The following is a 22,172-nucleotide window of genomic DNA, read 5'->3' as shown; positions in this document are numbered from 1 at the left end:
AGATGTCTGTGGAGCAGTCATTGTGTCAATGTAATAATGGTGCATTTGAGTTATGTGTCTGGGGAACACATGGATGGCGGCCCCCCCATCACCTACCCTCCCCACCATCTGTGCCACATCTCACTCCGGGTAATTCTGCAGCGCCTGTCTCTCTGTTTGTCCCCTCCTAACTCACGTTACTTCTTTGTCTCTCACACACATGTTGATTCATTTTGTGGGACAGAGTCAGGCTACGTTTAAACTACCTCTGTGATTGGGTTGATATTAAACAAAGCATTCAGAACATGTCTAGATTATTCTTAATAAAGCTAAAATTGATCCATGTCTGTCAATAGGTTCACTGTATGCGGGGAAGGAGAGCTCTGAAGGATATTTTCTCCTCTCAGACTCAGCCTGCATTGTTGTTAAATGGGATCTGGTGTTTGCTCAAAAGACATAATGGAAAGACTCACAATTGATGGATGTTACTGTCGAAAATGAATATGAATGCGTCAAATCAGCAATAATTCTTTTTCCAGTCATTATTAATTCTAGATTTGCTTTGGCGAATAGATTTGTTTTTTGGATTGATGCCCAAGTACTGTGTCATGAAGCATTCATTATTCAAAAATGCAACAGAAACTAGGGCGCTCCTGTTGGAAACTGCGTGAGAGAAATAATGCTGAAAGGTTTTCAAAAGTCCTTTCATGTCCTGTTTATGTTAAAGGGGCCTTTTTTTGACTACTACGGGAGTGCAAGAATGGGTATTGTAGCGACTAATTTAATTGCCATGGATGTCAGAGTATATTTCAAGTGTGTCCCGTTCAAAAAAGCACATAAAAAGAGAAAACCCTGCAGTGTTTATGTCATACTCAAAGATTCCTTTGGCAACAAAATCAGTGATTCGCCTCGCACAACAACAGATGCTGTATATAAATTATGTACTAAAGTCATTAGAAAATAATTTCCTGAATGGTAAAATGCAGAGAAAAGCATTTGTGTGATGTGGTGCATGAGAAGAAAGCTCTTCTGAGATGTTTTTTTTTAATATTATGAATGTGTTTTAAGCAGTGCAAACACCTGATAAGTTCCAGTACAACAGTTTTTATTAACTTTTTGAATTTCATGCTCCTCGGCCCGTGTCCCTCTGAGAAGGCTAAGTCTTTGGTGTTTGTTGATCCCAACATGCTCTGCATTTCTGATCATGTTTCAAAGGTGGTGATTGATGTCGTGATTCTCATCTTGACTGATGTCGTATAATTGGGCTGGGTATCTGTTGTTAGTGTCTGATGAAAGATCTCCTCTCATCCACAGCTGGTCTGTTACCTTTGATGGCTCTTGTTTTAATCTTAATGATGCATCCCTAAAAGACATATTAAAGATGAGATTTACTGATGAGGCAACATGGAGTTGGGAAAGCAGTTCTTGAGGTTTTCGATTTCACAGATGATTCTGTAAGTAAGGTGGGATAGCCTGAATGCAATGCACGCAATCCTTATTCTCGTCAAAGTACAGGAAGAATCCTCCACCGTGGCTGAGAGTTGAATGGTGATTTGTGTGGGCAGGTAACTCTGGAGAGGTCAAGTGAGACTAATATCCTCTGACAGCTGAAGATGCTTTTTCTTCATTAAGACAGCTACTGTCAGCATTATTCTGGCTACATGATGCAGACTTATAATTAAACCGAGGCCCAGGAAAAAAAACGTCACAGGGAAGGGCAGGTTTAATCGTGTGATGACCTTTTCTTTTCCAGGTACCAAACAGAGTTTCATGAGAGGAGTAAAGAAGTCCAAGCTTAATGAGGAAGAGAGCATGGCTGTCCATCATGGTTGTCCATCACGGGTGAGTTACAGCACACTCAACCTTTTTCTCTCTTGCAATCGCTCTGGATATCTACAGTGATGTTGGCTGAGCAGGAATGAAAGCAACATCACCATCGTGTTGTATTACTTCACACAGCAGTTCAAATAGTTTTGGTGTTGTGCTCTTTGAGGGCCACTTTCCCAGTTGGAAAAACAATCAAGCAAATTAGAGCATTTTATGTGGGTGACGTCATCGTCCTATGTCAGGGCTAAGAAAATAGCAACAACAAAGGTTAAAGAATGTGAACTGTTACAATTAAACATACAAAAATAATAATAAGTTCAACATATTTTTGTGACTGTTGTGAAAAGATGTTAAGTGCTAATAGCAATCACAAATTCAGTTTCCACTTTGACCAAAAATGAAATAGGCAGGGTAGATATGGTTCCGTTAAGCAAAATAAAAATAAACTCCCCTCCCAAACACTATATCAGACTGAACATTAGAGATGCTCTGTGGAATTTCCTTATAAACAAACAGAGGTTATCATTAAATTTTGCATTTCTCCAAAAGTCAAAGCATTTTAAAAGATTAAACCACCATTTAATCAGAATTGTTTGGGGGACATATTTCAATGCTCTTGTCAAACGAACCTCTAGCAAACCTCATCCAAATCACCTGTTTAAATGACTGAGCACATTACATGCATGATCTGATAACCCATGGTATTTCCATTTGTTTACTTTGGACATTGTAAGACACTTAGAATAAAAAGAGTGCAACGAATGAGGATATTCTAACAAAGAAAGCAGTTTGGTTTTGAAAATACTTTTTTTTTTGTGATTATTTTTTTCATTCCAGTGTTTCATTGGGTGAGCGAGCGTCTCTGCATCTGGTCGAGGTTTGTTTAGGCATTTGTTGCATCTGACGCTGCTAGCTGCAGTTGTCATCTTCTGGTTAAATGATGCGTGAAAGTGAATATCCATCTTCTGTGATCAAAAGCGTTATGTGATGGCAGTACGATACACGCATTATAAACAACCTGGCTGCTTGTGGAAGAGAAAACACCAAACTGGGCGCTGTACCTCAGAGAGTGGAAACACACTCTTTCAGGCTTCTTTCATGTGCACGACGTGGAGAACATATTTTGAAAGCCCTGTTAGCTCTATATTCTTTTATCCAATCTGTCAACTCCACCTTACAAACACCAATGCCTTTCCTTACAAAGACATTGACTGCGTTCCCTTACATAGAATTAAACTAAGACAGGAAATGAAAAGTGAAAAATCTGTGAAACATTTGTTCGCATTAGCGGTTTTGTCCAAGAATACACAGCCTGATGCGTAAGGGTAGAGGAGCATTATGTGATGTAACAAGCTTATTTGTGAAAACACTAGTGCTGAACTGAGGGAGAGACGGAGGAGGGGTTGCAGCATTTAAGTGCACAGCAAGAAATCACTCAGCCTACGTGAAAAAGTCTCCAGGCGGCCAACTCAGCTGACTGGGGGGGAGAAATACTGCCGCCATTAAAGCCCTCTCAACACCTATGTGGATTTCTCAAATTGAAACTGTCCAACTCTGGAGAGGGGGAAAGCACATGGGGGAGAAGCTGTACAGACAGATGTCGAGTGAATGGTGGGATAAAGAAGAGAGAGATGGACAGGGCAGCCAACAAGAAGTGAGAGCAAAACAGAGAAATGTGCCACTCCTGCTTCCTGCGATTACAATGCTATTATTTAAATGTCATTGTCCGTCTTTGTGTGTGCCAGTCTCTTAAGGGGTCAGTTCATGTGAACACTGGACAACGTGTTAATGTCGTCTTTATTTCCATTAATTTAAATCAGAGAAAAAAACATCGTACTCTGAATGTTTAATCGCTTTTTCATTAATCTGTCCATTCAAGTACAACCTTACAGTGTTGCGTGAGTGTGCATGTGTGTGAGCGTGCGCTGGGGAGAGAGAAAGAGAGGGAGCGAGAGAGAGCACACTCTTGTCTCAGTCCCTCTGTTGATGCACACAGAACAAGGTTAATTACTTTTCTGACCTTCTCCAGAAGCTTAAAGAAATATTCCAATCATAGCCTGAATAGATAGCACAACCAGAGATGCTGAGTCAATGGCCAAACAGTGAAAAATGAAAAGCTGCTGAATCTTTTAAGTGTAACGGTATTTACCTTCAACATTACTTATCAAATGTTTCAATAAAACTGACTGCATCACTGATTTAATGTCACAGGGGATAAAGGATTGCGTTTCTTTCCACCTGCAGCTGCTTGCACACTTTGATAAAATATGTATGCAAAGTATCCTCATTTTTTACAGAGTACATTTATAAAAAATGTTTAAATTGATTCTTTTGGATGTCAAGCAGCAGTATGCAATAACTTAAACAAAATACTTTAGAAATATTACACTGACCATATATTTCTGGGATGCCATAAAACTACTTTTTTTTAACCCCAGTAGAGTTGAAATTTTCCCACTGTAAGATTTTTGATCAAAAGCACTTATCATCAACAACGTATTCAACATTATACCATGTTCTTGTCATTTTACAGCTACTGTAGCATAAATGCTGTAACTATGTCGTTTGGAGAGTTGTAGCATTTAAAGGTGTTCAAGAGACACTAGAGGCTAGAGTTATTAACTATGAGAAAAATAAAAGCGTGAATGCAATCATTTATCCAGTAAGAGTGTATGCAGAAATACATGCATTCATGCTTTGGTTGTATTCCCAGTGGTGTCGCCCAGTATTTAAAGGGACAGTTCACTCCAAAATTAAAAATAAAAACAACAGCATATTTTCCCTCTTACGGTGCGTACCCACCAAACGCGATTAAAAATGATCGCGCCTCAAGATTACATACAAAGTCAATGCAAAGACGCGATTTGACGCCTCATTTTGCCGGGCGACGCGATGGACGCGATTGCAGCTGGCGCGTTGACGCGTTGACGCGAAATTCGCTTGACGCCGAGTTGAAATAATTGAACTTTGCGGCGTCGTCGGCGTGAAGACGCCGCGACAGCCTATCAGCGTTGAGATCGTCATCGACGTGCTGACGTATGGACGTCCTGGTGTTCCCTCGCAAAATCTAATCAAACCGCCAGAAACAATGGAGGAGCAGCTTATCGTCGCCGTCACCGCTCACCCAGAGCTGTACGACAGTTCCTGTCCCTTGTTGCAGGAGACGGTGGAACTCGCCGAGCTCACGCCGCCTCCGTAGGGTAGCATGCACCCAGAACCGACGTCGGCGCCTAGCCCGCAGACGACGCTGGGAACTTCTCCAGAGCAGATGCGGTGCAGCGATAAATCAACGAGAGAATGAAATGGCGGAAGAAATGTTGTTGTTTGGGCGGGCTCAGCGCGCGATTTCGGGCGCGTCCGAGTCCCATTTTGGGGTTTTTATGCGGCGTCAAAACTGGAGCGTCCAGCGCGACGCGATTTCATTTGAGGCGCGATGAAATAATTTTTATCGCGTTTGGTGGGTACGCACGGTTACTGAGGTGTTATTTATCAGTCCAAATTGTTTTGGTGTGAGCTGCCGAGTGTTGGAGATATCACACCACATTCTCACTCTCAACACAGCAAGTACCAATGATGGCCCTCAGCATTAGATACCAGTGCACAGAGGACCCTTTAGGCACCAGGCAGTGGCATTTTTGACGCTCCAAGCAACAGTTTTAGTATAAAGAGCAAGAAAGTCCGCACAGGGCTGGTGGGAGAGGAGGTGTGTCAGTAAACTGCAGACTTTCATCTGGGAGAGCCCTGTTTATTTCCCCTGTAAAACCAGAAGTCAAGTGAGATATTTTGATGAAAACAAAGTGCACTAGAATGTGTCTCATATTATGCTAGTGACATTACGCTAGAAAGAAAGCTACTTCTTTTAAGCTAAACCTTGTTTTTTCCTCAGCCTAACCACATACTTAAGCTTGTTTTGTTTTGGGGTTTTTTTCTACCTATGCTGTATGTATTTTCTTTCTACCGCCAACCGTATCACCGTGCAGAACAATGTTTGCTTCTACTCATGAATGAGAGGCTTGTGCTTGTGACAGCGGGAGATATAACCATCAATGATGTCCTCCTTGGCTGAGCTGTAATGTATCTAGTTATATTGGAGAGAAGGCATACATCTCTACGGTCGATATCTCCACCAAAAATTCAGCAACTCACAGCAAAACAATCTGCATTGATAAACAGCACTACAGGTCAGAGGTATTTTTGATTTTGGGGTGAAGTTTCCCTTTGATATTCCTCTTAAAAAACATTAAAAAAATACACATATTCTAACTCCTAGAAAAATGCCATGATTACTTGAACAGCATGAAGCTTGTTTAGATTTATACGTCTGGGTGAGTTGCATCATTTACACTTGTTACCGGATTTTGAGACCAAAATAAATTGATGACTTGAATGATTTTACTTTACCTGCAGGGGATGTTGTCAGCGCAGCAAGGAATATTTGGGCTTTACAAGAGAAAAGAAGCTGTTTCCAACTGGGACTTTTAAACTGTGTAATAGAAGACAAAAAAAACAAAAAGTGAAACAGTGGAAACTATGTAAATACCAGCAGGGACACAGTGAGTACACTGAGATTATGAGTAAAATTATATCTGTCTGTCTGTCGGTCCATCTCTCTATCTCTCTATCTATCTATCTATATATAGAGAGAGAGCTAGAGAAACCAAAAATACACCCCTGAATGTCAGCTTCATTTCCATTTAAACTTAATGGTTAAAAAACGTACTTCCTTTGGCCTGAGCAGAGAATCATTCTGCAACCAGTCAATTTCACTCCCCATTATAGAAATAACAGTTATATAGCCAACAGCACTTAATGCCATTAAATGTGAAGTAAGGAAGACATTGCTTGATGAGCAACTGTGTTATCATTTCTGCACGTCTCGAACTTGTATGAAAGCCCCTTTGAATGAGGCTATATTAGGTGCTTGAATATGATCACACCATCCATACATCCATTTAAATCAGTAATACTGTCAGCGTGGCTCACAGTGGCTCCCATTGTCAGACTATTTGATATGCATTCATCAGTCTTCCCGGCTGATCTGTGTTGGCAGCCACCCACAATCTCTCCAAGCTCAATTTGATCTCCAGGATAAACAAACCCGCAACAATTAAAAGAGATATGAGGGTTGACAAAATAATTAACATGGGGCCAGTGTGACTCTGGGGGGGGATTGTGTGCAGTCAACAAAAGACGAATAAACAGATAATCATTTGGGTGGTTGGGCAACGAACATTGTGTGTACAGTGGAAAACCTTAGAGACAACAATCTTCACAAAAATAGATGGCAGCATTCTTCATGTCCCCTAACACACACATCTTGTTAAAAATAAACACTGATTCTTAACTCGGTCACTTATTAACTTATCTCCGATTATAAAACAGAGAGCGAGGGGAAACTGTTCAGTGGAAAACAAAGCTGATCTAAGCGGTGTGGTCTTAAGTTCAGAGCATGCTTGGGTTATCAGCGCTGAGGGTGTCTTTTGACTTAGAAGTCGAGCACACGGCCACAGCCTCCTCAGGTGAACGCCGTAGACATCAGCTTTGAAATGTCCCTGATTTGCCTCAAATTGCTACAGGCTTTGAATAATTATGATAATCCTCACTAGTGGAAGTTTTTTTAAGCACAAATCTTCAGTGATTGATTATAATAGTCATGGGTGTTTAAAAGCAGGTCAGCGCAAGCCTAAAAATGCTAATGTTTGTCACTGTATGTCTAAATGCTAATGTGTATATCAGACCATTAGTTTAGCTCCAAAAAGGAGATCATGTTGCACAGTTAGTGTACTATTGCATGTACACAGAAACACACACACACACATACTCAGTTACTGCCTGCTGAGACTAAAGCTGGATGTTTATCTGTGTTACCCAGAGGTGAGAGTCAATGGGGGGCAGCTTTTAGCAGCTGCATGTGTAAGTGCCACGCTGTCCCTCCGCTGCATTTGGGTAAAAGCTCTGAAGAGAAATTGAGGGTGCAACCACTCTGGTTATTATAGAGGAGACGTGCTACTGGTTATCATGATGAGGTCAAAAAAATAACCCCAGACTCTCAGACAAATTTCAAACATACAAAAATGGACCACATCTTGTAGTGTTCGGGTCTTCTTCAAGAACATACAAATATAATAGATGAAAATGCATACATGCACAGTTGCATTAAAAGTTGCCGTGTGTGCATGTGAGTCCCTCCATCTGTATACTACTGGTTAGCATGTCACCAATGCCCTGCACTTTGCTCATACAGCACTTACCGCCTATTCCAGGATGGCAGCATTTGGAAGCATTCACCCACCTTTCTGTTCTGCAGTTAATACTGTAAGCTGCTAGCACTGTTGCCATTACTAGCCAGGCCCCCAGGAAAACTGCTCCCACTAGCAGCAAATTTTTCTCAGTGGCCACTCGTGGTATTGCAGCAAAAAAAAATCCCTTGCTGCCCAAAAAGCATTTTCCCCATAGACCACTACTGTAACAAAATGTATTTTTTAAAAAAAAGTCAGTAAAACACATCACACATGTGTCACATCACACATTTGAGGAACTAGATTTCCAACCCTTTTTGCAAACTGTCTTAGTCCTTTAATTATTGTTGGTGTATATGAGATCATTTTAATTGTTATCTTTATTGTTAAGGTGTTATAGGTGTTGGTAATACTGTGGATATTAACTTTCTTCCAAACAGCCTACTTGTGTTAAATTTACTAAATAATGTACTGTTGTAGGTTAGCCTCCAGGCCACTAGTTACCTAAATAAGGGATTATAACGTTTCACTCTGGTTGACCCTCTCTCCAGTCAAGCCCGGAGGAGGACTCAGTGTGGGTCAAAACTGGTCAGTGTTTGAAAATGTTATCTTTTAAATGCCCTAAACCAATTAAGACATCTAAAGATTCATCCTTGGCTCAATGCTAATGTGCCTGAAGACAGCCCAGTGGCTTCCCCTTTTTCCCAGAGGAGATCATAAAATTACTGTGCAGAAAATCATTTGAAAATAGAAAAAAACGTTAGGTGTCAAGAACAAGGGTAATGTGAACAAAATCATGGAAAATTTGAAAAAAGGGGCAGTGGATAAAATTAAACCCAGAGTGCCCACACTTTTTCATAGACAAAATGTAAAAACTTCGTCATGACTTTTCAAGGACCTGTATTTTTTCTTTTTTTTTTTTTTTTGCCCCACATGCCCAGCTTTTCTTAAACATATTGGATTTAATCATTCGTCACACATAATTTCAGCCTATTGCCATACATGGAGGGAGAGGCAGAAACTGTAAAGGAAATGAGGAAACATACATGATGGTAAAAAAAAACTGTCATGCATCAATACATATCAGAGCTTTGTTATGTTGACAACTACATAAAATGATTATGTTAACATTATGTTTCATTAAGTATCATGAGTACGGAAGAATTTAAAAACAATTTCATTATACACTACAAAATTGCATGACTTTTCCAAAACTTTCAATGATTTTTCCTACCTCCATGACTTTTCCTGGCCTGAAAAATGTAATAGTGATATTCCATAACTTTTTTTTCATGATCATGGGGACCTTGTAAACCCTTAATAATGACTGAAGGAAAGTCTGTCTGTCAGTACCTCAAGCTTTGGGCCTAAAATGGCCTTTAAATGCAATCACCACCTCTGACAATCTCAACAACAACCATCATAGGCTTCACTAAACTGGTATTTACTGCAGGGCTATTTTCATTATTTTGTCCACTGCCTGTAAGATGGCAAGTGAGGATACTGGTGCTTATGAGAACATGCAGCTTGTTGCGTAACTCTCACGACTTGGCTTCCCACAGGAGCTGCCTAGTTCTTGATTTTGTGGCAGTGATTAGTCAATTAGTCTCCCCTGCGTTACCTCCAGGACTGTAAATATTGCACAGGGAAGTAGTTCCCCATAGAGTCCTGCCTGCTCCGCCTGGCTCTGTCCGCGGCCCTGAATTTCCTTCTAAGAGCTGCCGGCTGTGTTGCAACAACACAACACGCAAACACACACAGAGACCAACATGATAACAACATAGCCCTCAGTGCAAGGACTGAATAGCCTTCCTTGTGATGATAAAGAGAAAATGCAGGGCTGATTATGATTACCAGAGATTATCCCCTTCATAAAAAAGCCCAGATCCCTCAGGCAGAGAGCACGAAGCTCCACATCATGATCAATAGCACAGATTAAACTCCAAAGCGCCGAGTAACCCCTGACGCTTTCTCAAAGTTTATAGCACAGCCAGCAGAGGCAATGCATCCCCCGTCTGCCTCTATATCTTTACTTTTGGGGTCTTTTGGAAAGAATAAGATATTCATTTTGCACTGCTATCTCCATGTTAACAATGCTGTCGGTGAGAACAACGGTGCACCGCGCATATCTCTTTCATACTTAAAAGAGTCAGATACAATGCAGTCATTAGCTACCTGCAGGAGGCTGAAAACAAACATCAGAACGGGTACAACACTCCCACACACACACACACACTGTTAAAATGGCCTCACTAACCCCAGCACTCTGTTCATTTATAATTCTTTCCATTTAATTACTGGGAGAGCTTTTGATAAAGAGGTCCTGTTCAATTGCAACTGCGTGACCTTGATTTTTATGCAAAACAAGTGTTTGGGTATCAATTTAAGTGCCCTAAGCATATTTGCATAATTCACTTTAACGCAAGTGAACACATATGTGTGTGTGTGTGTGTATCAGTAGTGAAGGTGACGTCTCTTGTGTTCTTGTGTGTACATATCATCCTCAGGTCCTCTTGTCAAAGTCTAGAGCTTTTCACACTCTGTTGTTGTCTTGGAGTCACCACTCCTGCACCCCCCCCTTCCCCATCCCCCGAGGGTGTCAGCCCCAGCTGGAGAGCCGGAGATCAGGCTGAGCTATGAGAAACACCCCCTGAGGAGCTGTGAGGTGGACCGGGGTTCAGCTGGGGCAAACACTGCTAAATGCCCTGGGAGGGCTCAGATCCGACAGGTTGGGTCAGAGGAGGAAGGGAGGAGGTGAATCTCTCTCTCTCTCCCTCTCTTTCTCTCTCTCTGTGTGTGTGTGCGTGTGTGTGTGTGTGTGTGTGTGTGTGTGTGTGTGTGTGTGTGTGTGTTTAGAGGCAAAGATGTAGGGGGCCTTGTAGCATGTCATGCCAATGTAGGTCACTTATGACAGACCAGATGGAAGAAGATTGATGTGTAAATATGAGTGAAAAGCCTGAATTAGCACTGTTGTGTTCTTAATATAGATCCCACAGGGTTATGCTTTCAGTGGCTAACTTTAATATCATATTACAGTACTGTGCAAAAGTCTTGGGCCTTTATTTTAGCAAGGTTGTAATCATCATACATATTTATTTCTCAGTAGTCTCTTAACTAAAATACAACTAGAACATAGAGGAAATATGTATACAAACCCAAATATCTCAGAATAAAACAACTTCAACAGGTTAAAGTTGCAAATATTGAGTGTTACCACCCTTTCCATTTAGAATGTCTTCAAGTCTTAGGCAGACAACATGAGATTTACAATACTAATCTTCTAGTGTATTTACACCGGGCTGTATTCAAGACATTTCCAAAGCTCAATATTGATTGTTTGAGCTACATTTTGTTGTGGCTGTATGACTCCATGTTTTACATTAAATATCAAATCCAGTCTAAAGAAGCCACATTGTTCTGACTTTGGTGTTTTAATGCATTGTACATGTTGTCTGTATTCTTTGTTTGTATCATAATAAAGAGACTGTGTGTGTGTGTGTGTGTGTGTGTGTGTGTGTGTGTGTGTGTCCATATATATATATATACATACTCAATACAACTTTGCTAAAACCACAAATCTATGGTGGCTATGGTGACTTTTACTGTACTGTATATTCCTACACATTTCAGAATAAATGTATTTCATTATTCCCACAGCTGATGACTTTTTCATGGGTATTTCAATTGGTAAGAGATCAGATTAGCATTAAGATTTGGAGCACTATGTAATTAAATGAGCCACAGATTCATGTTTTTGGGAAAGAGAGCTGTCCAAAGATAGCACAGTGTAGACGTTTACATGAATATGAGGCGAAGGCAGAAAAAGGACAGATGTGAGCAGCATGTTTCGAAATCTGCTTGTGCAGCAACAAAGCAAGAGATGAATTTGGCCAAAAGAAATTATAATCTGCTAATCAAAAAAAAAGAAAAGTGTGAATATTTTTTCTTATCATGCCATTACCTTAAGGTAATGTAAGTACACAGGGGAGAAAAAAATACCATCAGCACAGATTTCATTTCACCAAATTTACACTTTGATCTTTAAACACTCTGCTCTCACAAATGAGATGAAACTATTCAATTTCACACATTTTAACTGCTCAGTATTGACTTGCTCATGAAGAAACCTTATTTGTGGGAGCAAGCCAAGTAAGGAAACTTGAGCATGCTGTGTAATTGAAAACATGACAGGATTAATTTGAATCATGACATCGGTCGATATTTTGTAAACAAGATTTTGTTATAGGCTACAATTATCAGTGAATACGTCTGATTCATATTCTACAAAACTAGCTCTTGTTTGTGGAAAACATGATGCAATCTTCGGAGAATTTTACAAGCGTGTACAGCCATTTATACTTTATGGTCTTCGGTTACTACTCAAAGGATTTGGTGAGGCTGTAGTACACATTATCCTATAATATGCCGTTAGCAATTTTGATCAGTCATTCCCCAAACATTAAGTTTATGTATGTAATTAGAACATACTTCATGTTAATGCCATTGCATATTATTTGTTGAATAACTGACCCTTTGGAGATATATGTTTCTCCCCCATTTCCAAATCAAAATCATCCTCCCTACGTAGCTACTGAAGGTCTAGTCATGCTAATTTTGGTTTTAAATAATATTAACACTGAATGAAGACCTACCCTGCTTACAGGAACCAGCGGATGGTGGAGAGCTCTGGGCACTGGTTGCACGGGGGGAAGCCAACACTGCACACACTGCGATGATTCATAGCCGGCTGAAAATCAACATAGTTGGATATTAATTTAATTTCAATTCATTGTGTCTTAATTGCCAATGATGTGGTGGTTTACTGTTACATTGTGATCTGTGGCTTTAGCTTCTAACTATCTTTGAAAAATTAAAAACTGACTTGACTTTAGGTGTAGAGCTAGTTAGTCCTACTATTAGGATGCTAAAATCAATCATTCTGCAATTTTACTTGGTTATCATATGAGTGTGTTGTAAATGCATGTTATGTTTTGTAATCTCATATTGTTGCTATCACTGTGGATTTGATTCCTACTGTGGTGACATTAAATTTATGCACTCACAATACTGCCTGACGATCTGGATAAAAGCCCTGACCAAATGGCGTGTTATTCTGTTTTATATTGGTTATGAGATCATCTAACCTTCTTTACTCAGGCTGTAGCAGTTTTACAGCTGCTGTACAACTGTTAGTAGCTCAGGTGGTAAATTGCATCGCTTTAAATTTGAATTTGAGTGAAGCTCCCCCAAATGGAGTCACAGACACAGAGCAACCACCTGCGTGTCTGTACCACTGTCAGATGTGCGGGACTGCCGAGGTTATTTGTAACGGCGGTGTCTTGTTGTGGCAAATGAAGCTGTCCTACTTTGACCATTTTAACTTTTATAAACATTTATGGTTTTATTCCTTTAAAATGTGCAAATGTCCAATTTGTATCAATACAAGTTGAAACTGCAGGAATAAAAACATTATTACAAATAAAGCTGCCAACAAACATATGCATAAAATGAAGGCGTTTATCAGGAGCCTCAAAGGAAGATTTACACAGTGGTTTTCTGTCTCCAGGAGGAACAACTGCAGCGTCTGTGTCACTGTCTTGCCTCTATAAATCACTTGCTTACTTTTCATTTGCTGCACAGCACTACACAGAGAGGCAGACAAAGACTGACTGATTAAAACATGCAGCAGGATTTCCACCCTCCTTGTGAATGTGACTTTGTGTTGGTGGAGAGCAGGTGAGGCAGACGGAAACACAAAGCTCTTGACAATAATTTCTTTCTTTTCTTTTTTTGCCGTAATTGTGAATGCAATTATTTTGAAACAAGCTGAATCGCTTTGCACATATTATCTTCTCCAACAACAATACACCACATAATTTTTTGACTTTTCTGTTTTATGTGTCTGATTTACTTTGTTCTTCTTTTGTCATTCAAAATCACGGCCACACTGTTTAACATAGACACTTTAACCCTGCAAACACTAAAACACAACAGGGACAAGATGAAAGTGATTTCCACCTCACCTCAAGGCAGTCATTTAGCATAAACACTTTCAAATATAGCCTATAAATACAAAACCTGTATTACACAGGAGGGATTCTCAACTGTTTTCAGATCTTTTGAACGGATGATAAATATGCGGAAGTGGCAAATTAGGTTTTATAATTGCAAGAGAATGGTTGCAAAAACAACTTCCCATTTTTACAGTATGTAAACACATTTCAAAAACAATGCAAAATCAGTACGACAGAAGTTCTCAACAGCCAAACCAAATACACTTAAAGAAGAATGTCACTCCTCATAAAATTGGGCTATTGGTGCAGTAGAAACATGAAAAAAAACCTTTAAAATTAATGCTACATATCCAGAAAAAAAAAGAAAGAGCTGTGGTATTTGCTTTTCCTCAAGAGATAGAAAACCTACAACTACCAGAATGCACTGCGCCTAAATAAATGCTAACATGTCTGGATGCACTGCCTGCTCTATGCTGGAGAAAAAAAGGACTTCATTCATAGAATCAGGTAAACTGGGAATAAGAACTTTTCCCCTCAGGATGTAACTTGGCAACAGGGAGCTTCACAAAGGGAGAGCTTGTTGTGCACTTCCTCAAGACTACAGATCTACTGTACAAACGTATTTCACAAGATACAAGACATAGAGGGTAAAAGCAGCTACGACCAGTGGGTGACCGCAAGGTACTCAACAGTGACTAGTCTGCTGGAAAGAAAAAGAAGATGAAGATTTCATGTGAGCTTGTCTGTTTTTCTAAGACATGTAGATTCCGTTTGATGCCTAACAAATTACGTCCACCTCCAGTAGCCTTAGTTTTAAAATTTGATTTAAGTTTGAGAGAGAGAGGTGGCACTCTCTCGATAAGCTTCTATACTCTTTGTGTTTGTGGTAGCAGGCATACAAAAACAACAAAATACAATCTGTAGTTTGAGCAGTAGTCAGGCTGGGCTTTAAAGCTAATTTACGTATTGGCCAAACAGTGTAATTACACTGTCACATGATGCTATTGGGCGCAAAAATACTTTTTCCCCTTGACTTATTTGGCTAAAGAGATGTCAGTTGACACATTTGTTTAGCACCATAACCTCCACGAAATGATTCATTTCACTATTGGGATTAAATCCATTTTCTCTGATAACAATTGGAAAGCCAGGAGTTTTTGTCCCCTTTAAAGTTAACAGGGTGTTGATCATTAAGATCATTAAGTAATTTTATACGTGGCAGTTGAACCATTTTGTCCTCATGTGCCACTGAGCAACTATCATAGGAATGAACAGGGACTGCCTCCAACACTGTATCCAGTTCTCCTTAAACATCTATTGCAACAGTCCTATAAAAACAGCAAAAATCTTCCTGATGACGCCTTTCAGCTGGGAAATATCAGGAAGATTGGGCGACTGTAAAATGGAGGGAAGTTTACCACAGTTCATTTATACATGCTGCCTCCATTGTTATGATACAAAGCTAGATGAAATTCGGCAAAGTATTCCTTTCACAATAGAGATGAGTTATTCAAGTCCGAATGAGAATGAAATGAAATCATGTTACTTTATTTCCAGTTTACTCTGTGCCTTCACAGACTCTTATAACAACAAAACTGAGCAACAACACCAATCATTGGCCTTTAATTCATTTTTCATCGAATACCCCAGTGCACAGTGGCATAGGGCACTGTCAACTGAAAGAGCAGCGGACACAACCAATGTATTATGTGGAGGCATTTAATAAAAAATGCAAAGACCATAAAATTCAGTTCAATATCGATGACTGGAAATGAAAAATATCTGTTGTTGTAATGGCTGCAGGCACCACTGCCCTGCACAATCCCCAGCCTATCAGATCTGTGACAACATCCTTCCTCTGCATAGTTTGGTAATTAGTCTGATACCGTCTTTGTGTTTTTCCCAGACCAAAGTAATGAGGGTTGGGACAAGCTGGGGCTGCATCCGTCTTTCTGCATTCTGTCCTAATCAGTTTCCAGGTATCAAAAAAGGTTTGTGTCTAATTTTCCTTCCCTGTGATCTCCCTCTCTAGCCGACATGACATCAGACCTATGCCAGAAGACTGATGCTTTCAAACTTCAACCAGACCCTCACCTCCTCTTCCCACAGTGACACAGAACAGAGCACTTAGCCTAGGGATGTGCAGCCAGCAGCAGGCTGACCTTGTTGTGGCCCAAGCCGGCACCTCCGGGGGACGGTCCTTGGAAGGCAGGAAGACCTTCTCTAACCTAACACCCCTGGATGCTCTCAGAGGCCTCAGACTCACAAGGCTGTTCCCCTTGCAAGAACCTGTGACACTGCTAAAAGCCAGGCCCTGACTGGAGGTCAGTGTGAATAGGAGTCTGGAAAAAAAAAAAAAAAGAAGTCTCAGCGGAGAGAAAAGGAGGCATGTTACAGCACGGTGGCTAGGAACTAATAAAAGACTCACTGGTTAAGATTTGTGAGACAGCCTTCATTGATTCTATACGCTAATAGTTTTAGCTTATATTTGAATAGATTATTACATAATGCTGAATATCAACTGCTTCAGGAGTCTTTTTCTACTTATTGCTATATATACTGAGACGAGACAGGAGATTGCAGATTGCCCTATTCATTATTCATTATGACTATGTGCTCTGTCAAAGTGCTTTCTTTTGAATGCTGATGACTTAAATCTACCTTCATCCCATGAAAAGAAACATTTACAAGAATCTATTTGTTACAAGGGGAATGTTTTTTAAAAAAAGAAAATCTTCTTGAATCCTTTGAGGACTTTTTTAAAAATTGCCACACATGTTAAATTTGGACCTTTTATGATGTTTTTTTTTAAAAAAATGAGTCTGTACATATCTCATTAATGATGCATAAACTGTGCAAATTATCTCAATTAAATAAAATTAGCTGTCTCATGTCAAGGATTCTTACACGTGGAATTTTCCACCAAAATTCACAGTTCAACCGACTTGACAGGAGACCTTGAATAAAACATTTGAATTTGCTCTTTTGACTCCTGTGTTACAGCAGTTTTTAGCTGTTAAAATATGAAAAAGAAGAAGACTAGTTTAGTTGGAATTAAGTGGGACTTCAGGGAACAAATTAAACATTAAATGAAAATTTTTTATGCATTGTGGCTGCAAGACAGCTGAAAAAAAATCTTAATTATTTCTCTTCAACAATAAATAGTATGTCTAAATAAGCAAAACATAAAAAAAAAGTAAGAAAACCTTCAAAAGTATTATTTCATCAAATCTATTGTTACATTAAAGGGAAAAATCTTATATGATGTTTTATGACATTCAAATTAAATAAAAAAAAAAAAAAAAAACACCTTAAGGCCACAGAATAAAGTGCAATGACATGCTGATGTTTACAATCTTTCAACCATGCCAATGTTCAAAACTTTTCATAAAGTCTACATCTATGATTACTGACACCTGAGTCCATATGCACAAAGCTTTTTGATGTCTTTAAGCCAATCACAGTGTTCTGCATCATCTAAAGTGGACTGCTGTAGAGACATATCTGCTTTTTCAATTAGCGTGGCTGAAGTCTCCAGTGGCTGGAGTCGAGGAGGAAACTACAGGTACTTTTAAATCCATTCATCATATTGTTAACGAACATAACTTGTGTTTAAACTGTGTGTAAAATGAACATGAGTTGTCACATAACTTATACCTGTCAAAATATTACGTTAAAAGGTATATAGCTTTTATTTGCAGGATCTGAATGTCACTGGAAGGGAAATAGGGAAATAAACAGGAAAGACCGTTCTGATTTGACTTTCTAATGATACAATCAGCTGATAATATCCTGTTGGTGATATACACAGATTTTTTTTTTTTTATCCCAGGAGGTTAAGAAAATGAGAGCATTTTGAGTCGTGATGACAAAAACAATAAAAAAATATATATGCAATGTGTTTTAAGGGATAACTTTAGTCAGTGACATGAGTTAGTTAGAGTTCACAAGACATGTGAAAAATAAACAAAATTGCATTTTTGTTGAAAAACGGTCTATTGAGACTATTTATTGTCTTTTTTATTATTAGGTGGTCTCTCATATTCAGATTATCCATCAACTGGAATGGACAGAAAAAATAACAATAAATACACAAAATAGTATAGAATAAAGCAAAAAACGCTGGCAAATCATTATGGAGCCTATTTACATAAAATTAACATAAACATTATTGTTTATGTTAATTGTTGATATTGTTCAACTAACCTGTTTTTTCAACAGGTTAGTTGAACAATATCAATAAGGCTAACCTGATTCAAATGACTGTAATTATTAACACAATCAAAAATGAACTGTAGAAATATACCATCTATATTGTTGACATTTCCTTTTTTAAATCTTGATATATATTTATCTACTTAATTAAGCCATGGAAAAAAATATGAAAATTTAAAAATCTACAAACTTACTACAGGCTAAGTGTAAAGGTATGATCCCAGAAATATTAGTTTGGCCACTGAACAGCATAGAAATGCTGTAAAAAGTCATCTCTGCTCAGGCTTTTTTTCTGCTATCTTGTCATCCTTGCTGCCGTGATTCCATAATGGGAGGTGGTTAAGATGATAATGAAAACAGGCTGGATGTCCGACCACTATGAATTCAAAAATGTTGGAAAATCTGCATGACAGTCCTATGAAAGTGTGGTTGCTAAGGAGGCATTTATGTATATTAACCCTGTAAAGTAGCCTCTTTAAATTCATGAGAATCAGCAAGTTTACCCTCCCTCCCCCTCTCCTGCTCCGCCGCCACCCCATCCAATCCAAACTCTCTGCACAACAAATAATTTCATCCTTCCTTCACTAGCTCTACAGGTTCACTTTCACTTCAGTGCTTCAAATGGAAAAGTTTCCCACTTCTGTGCCAACTTTCCGTTTATGCACCTGTATTATAGATAATGTGCCTTCGGAAAGACGGGAAATAACTGCTGTCATACTGTAAGTGGACATTTCACAATCTACAAGTGCTCCTCATTCCTACAGATATTTCCATGTAATTTATCCTGCGTCTCTACATTTGCGATGCTCTTCTGGCGTTTGCGTGGTTCTAACAATCCATCCTCCAGTTCTTGTTACCCAGCGGGTGAGTGATACGCAGTAATTCTGATGATGACAAATTGTCATGAAGGTCATATTTGTTTGTGGACAAAAAATAATGAGATACAACAACAACAACAAAAAAAACAAACAGACATATTGTCATGGCTTCTCCAGTGACTTTAACAGTGAGCACTGCCAGAGGCTGCTCCTCTTGCTGCTAATTACAGTGGTGTGGCATCCGTGTGGGCAGCGGGGTCGCTAATGCTAAGAGACCTGGGGTGCTGTTTTCTCTCCCAGCAGAGCGATGTGTTAATGATACACACAAACAGACACTCAAGCAAAAGACAACTTTTCATGAGAACTGGAGGTTGCATATATGAATAATGCATGGAAGCCAACAATCAAGGCATTTAAAACATAACAGATAAGTGGATACTGTGTAGGAGAGATTGAGCTCTGTGCAATTTCAGCAGCCGCTCATCTTATAAGAGGAACACGTTAAACCAAAACCCTAACAGCTAAGGTAGGAGGTTGTGTGTGTGTGTGTGTGTGTGTGTGTGTGTGTGTGTGTGTGTGTGTGTGTGTGTGTGTGTGTGTGTGTTTCTGTGTGCACATGTAGGAGTGTGAGTGTGTGTGTGTGTGATATGAGGGAGATTTGGGTGACCTTCAGGGAACAGGTGTTGGTGTCAGCATTTACTCTGTCACGGCACATTGAGCAGCATTGTACAAACACACAAGAAAGGGAGGGGTGACGGGGGATGAGAAAGATGGAGAGATAGAGAGTGTGTGTGAAAGAAACACATGAGAGCGTATCAAGAGGATTCACAGAGGGAGATTCATATTTGAAACCAAAAAGACGTTTTAGATGTAGAATACAAGACGTTTGACAAGGAGTAGTTGTCAATGTTTTTTCTTTAAGGACCCCGGCCCTAAATTGACTGCCACTAATTATGTGACGTGTTTTATGGATATTTCTAGATTAAATAGATAACACTGACAATTAAAAACAGCTGATGAACTGTGTAACAGAATGCAATAACTGCAGGAAGTTTGTGCAAAACAAGATACTCTGTCTGTATTGTGTTTTCTTTAATTGTATATGAACTCTTTGAAAACTAGATCAACATCACTTTTTTATTCTGTGTTCAGATGCCTTCAGAAGTGTTTAAACCTTTTGAACCATAAGCAAATTGGTTTGATTTATTTTGAAAGCATGGGGGAAAAAAGGCAATGAACAACTTGTCAGGAAGTTATGAGGGAAATAGCAGATTCAAAAAAAATAATTTTGAAAAAGCAAAAGGAAAAATGTCACAAAAAGGATATCTTTAATCTCATAATTATATATTTAAAATTATTTTACAGAATTGTTAATATTTTTAAGCACTTTTTACGACCATTTCCTTGTTTGTTTGTTTTTTTAATTTCATGTTTTTTTGTATTCAATTTTGGGTAATTTTCTTGTACTTTTGTACTAAATTTTTGATCATTTTGGGTAGTTTCTTTTTAAGATTCTCATTGTCTTCTTCCCATGTTTTTGAAAGAAATCAAGCCAATTTGCTCAGGTTTCAAAGGGTTAAAACATCATACATACTAAACAAACTTATTTCTTAACAATTCTTATTATTTTTTTTTCTTCTCACTGATGCTTGGCCATTGTTCTTTTAGTTTTTTTTAAACTTTGTATTTTTATATAACAGGATGAAGCTGTTTTTATGTTGCATTCTTCAATGTGTCCTTATCCTGTGAGATTTCCATTTTAGTTTATATCTTGAATGTTAATCTAAACTTTGGTTAGGAGTGAGCAATATGGCCTTTAAATAATATCCTGATATTTCAGGGCAATAATGATATTCTTGACAATATGACAAGAACACTACAAATGTTTTACTGTTAATTTCAAGAACATATAACTGCAACAAAATAAGCAGCTGTGTATGTAAACATAAACGGTTCGCCTCCAAATATCCAGTAAATCTGACCAAAAAAATGATCTCTCCGTTCTTTAGTTTCTGTATAAAACATAAATACTTCAACAAAATAAAATCAGCCAGAAATTACACATTGGAACAGTGGGTGAATACAAAGAAAATACCTTTGAATCTATAAATACTACATATATCTAAATCAACTGGTGATTTCCTTCTCTTCTGGAAAAATCCCAGATAACTGTTATCTCTACCTATTGCTATACGCTCTGTAATTTCTCCTCTGGTCTTCATACTATAATATGTCACTCAGTGCTGATGATCACATTTTTGTAGCTGAACTTTCTCTTCTTTTTTTAATTCCCCAACCATTTATTCTGTAACAACCACTCATCCCCCTTTATGTTATGACTTGTTTGGGAAATAAACTAGTTAACTGTCTGAAGAGGTTAAAACTCAGCTTCAGCTACAGCAGTAAAATGGCTCTCATACATTCATACTATTAATCTAATTTATTATGTCAGTCAGATTTTCTGCTGAATGAGCACGTTGACTTTTAATACTTTAAGTACATGTAGCTCATAACTCTTCTTTACTTTTAAGATTTAAAAAGGACATTTACCTTCTCCATCACTGCGCATTACTATAAATCTCAGGTTTTGGGACATTTTTTCAGTATTTTTTGGTGTTTCATTAATCAAATGTGAAGTGAATGTAAATATTCTCAGTCTTTCAACATTTAATATACTAAAAAACATGTTGAGGGTTTAAAGTCACAGAGACACTGCTGTGCAGCAGTGCAGTGACTTATTGTAAATTAAATGCCTCTGTAAAATGGAAACTAAAATTGTGTCTTCATGCCTTCTCTTATAAAGCATGAGCTTCTTTTCCCCGACAGGATTTTTTTTACATATATTATGGGCATTATTAAATTTAAAGACCCCTGAAAGGTTAAAGCTTAAGTGTGAGACCTTTACATATAAAGGAACATCTACATTTAAGCCCTTGCAAAATGAGTTTACACGATTTTTGATTAAGACTATCACCACCAGGGACAGCTCTCTGTATTTTGCAATATGTCAAAGCTGTGGAGTCTGATGGTTGTGATGACTCTCCTGCACTGGCACAATGAAAGTGATGCATTTTAAATCA

The 22,172-nt window shown here is 38.7% G+C and overlaps 1 long non-coding RNA gene across 1 annotated transcript in view; it reads right to left on the bottom strand.

Annotated features, from left to right (window-relative positions):
* Positions 1-1,111: 1,111 nt before the first annotated feature.
* LOC148188694 (uncharacterized) overlaps positions 1,112-22,172 on the bottom strand; it is a 117,666-nt gene continuing 96,605 nt past the window's right edge. Inside the window, exons 6-8 of the long non-coding RNA XR_015777334.1 lie at positions 12,698-12,792; positions 6,208-6,289; positions 1,112-1,342 (exon numbers count right to left, since the gene is read on the bottom strand). This is a non-coding gene — a long non-coding RNA (uncharacterized LOC148188694). The remainder of the gene's footprint in view (positions 1,343-6,207; positions 6,290-12,697; positions 12,793-22,172) is intronic.

This window comes from Plectropomus leopardus, chromosome 9, assembly GCF_026936395.1.
Source record: "Plectropomus leopardus strain MGB_pleo_1.0 chromosome 9, ASM2693639v1, whole genome shotgun sequence".
NCBI lineage: Eukaryota > Metazoa > Chordata > Actinopteri > Perciformes > Serranidae > Plectropomus > Plectropomus leopardus.
The sequence above is the reverse complement of the archived record's forward strand: the minus strand, read 5'-3'. Positions and strand labels throughout refer to the sequence as shown.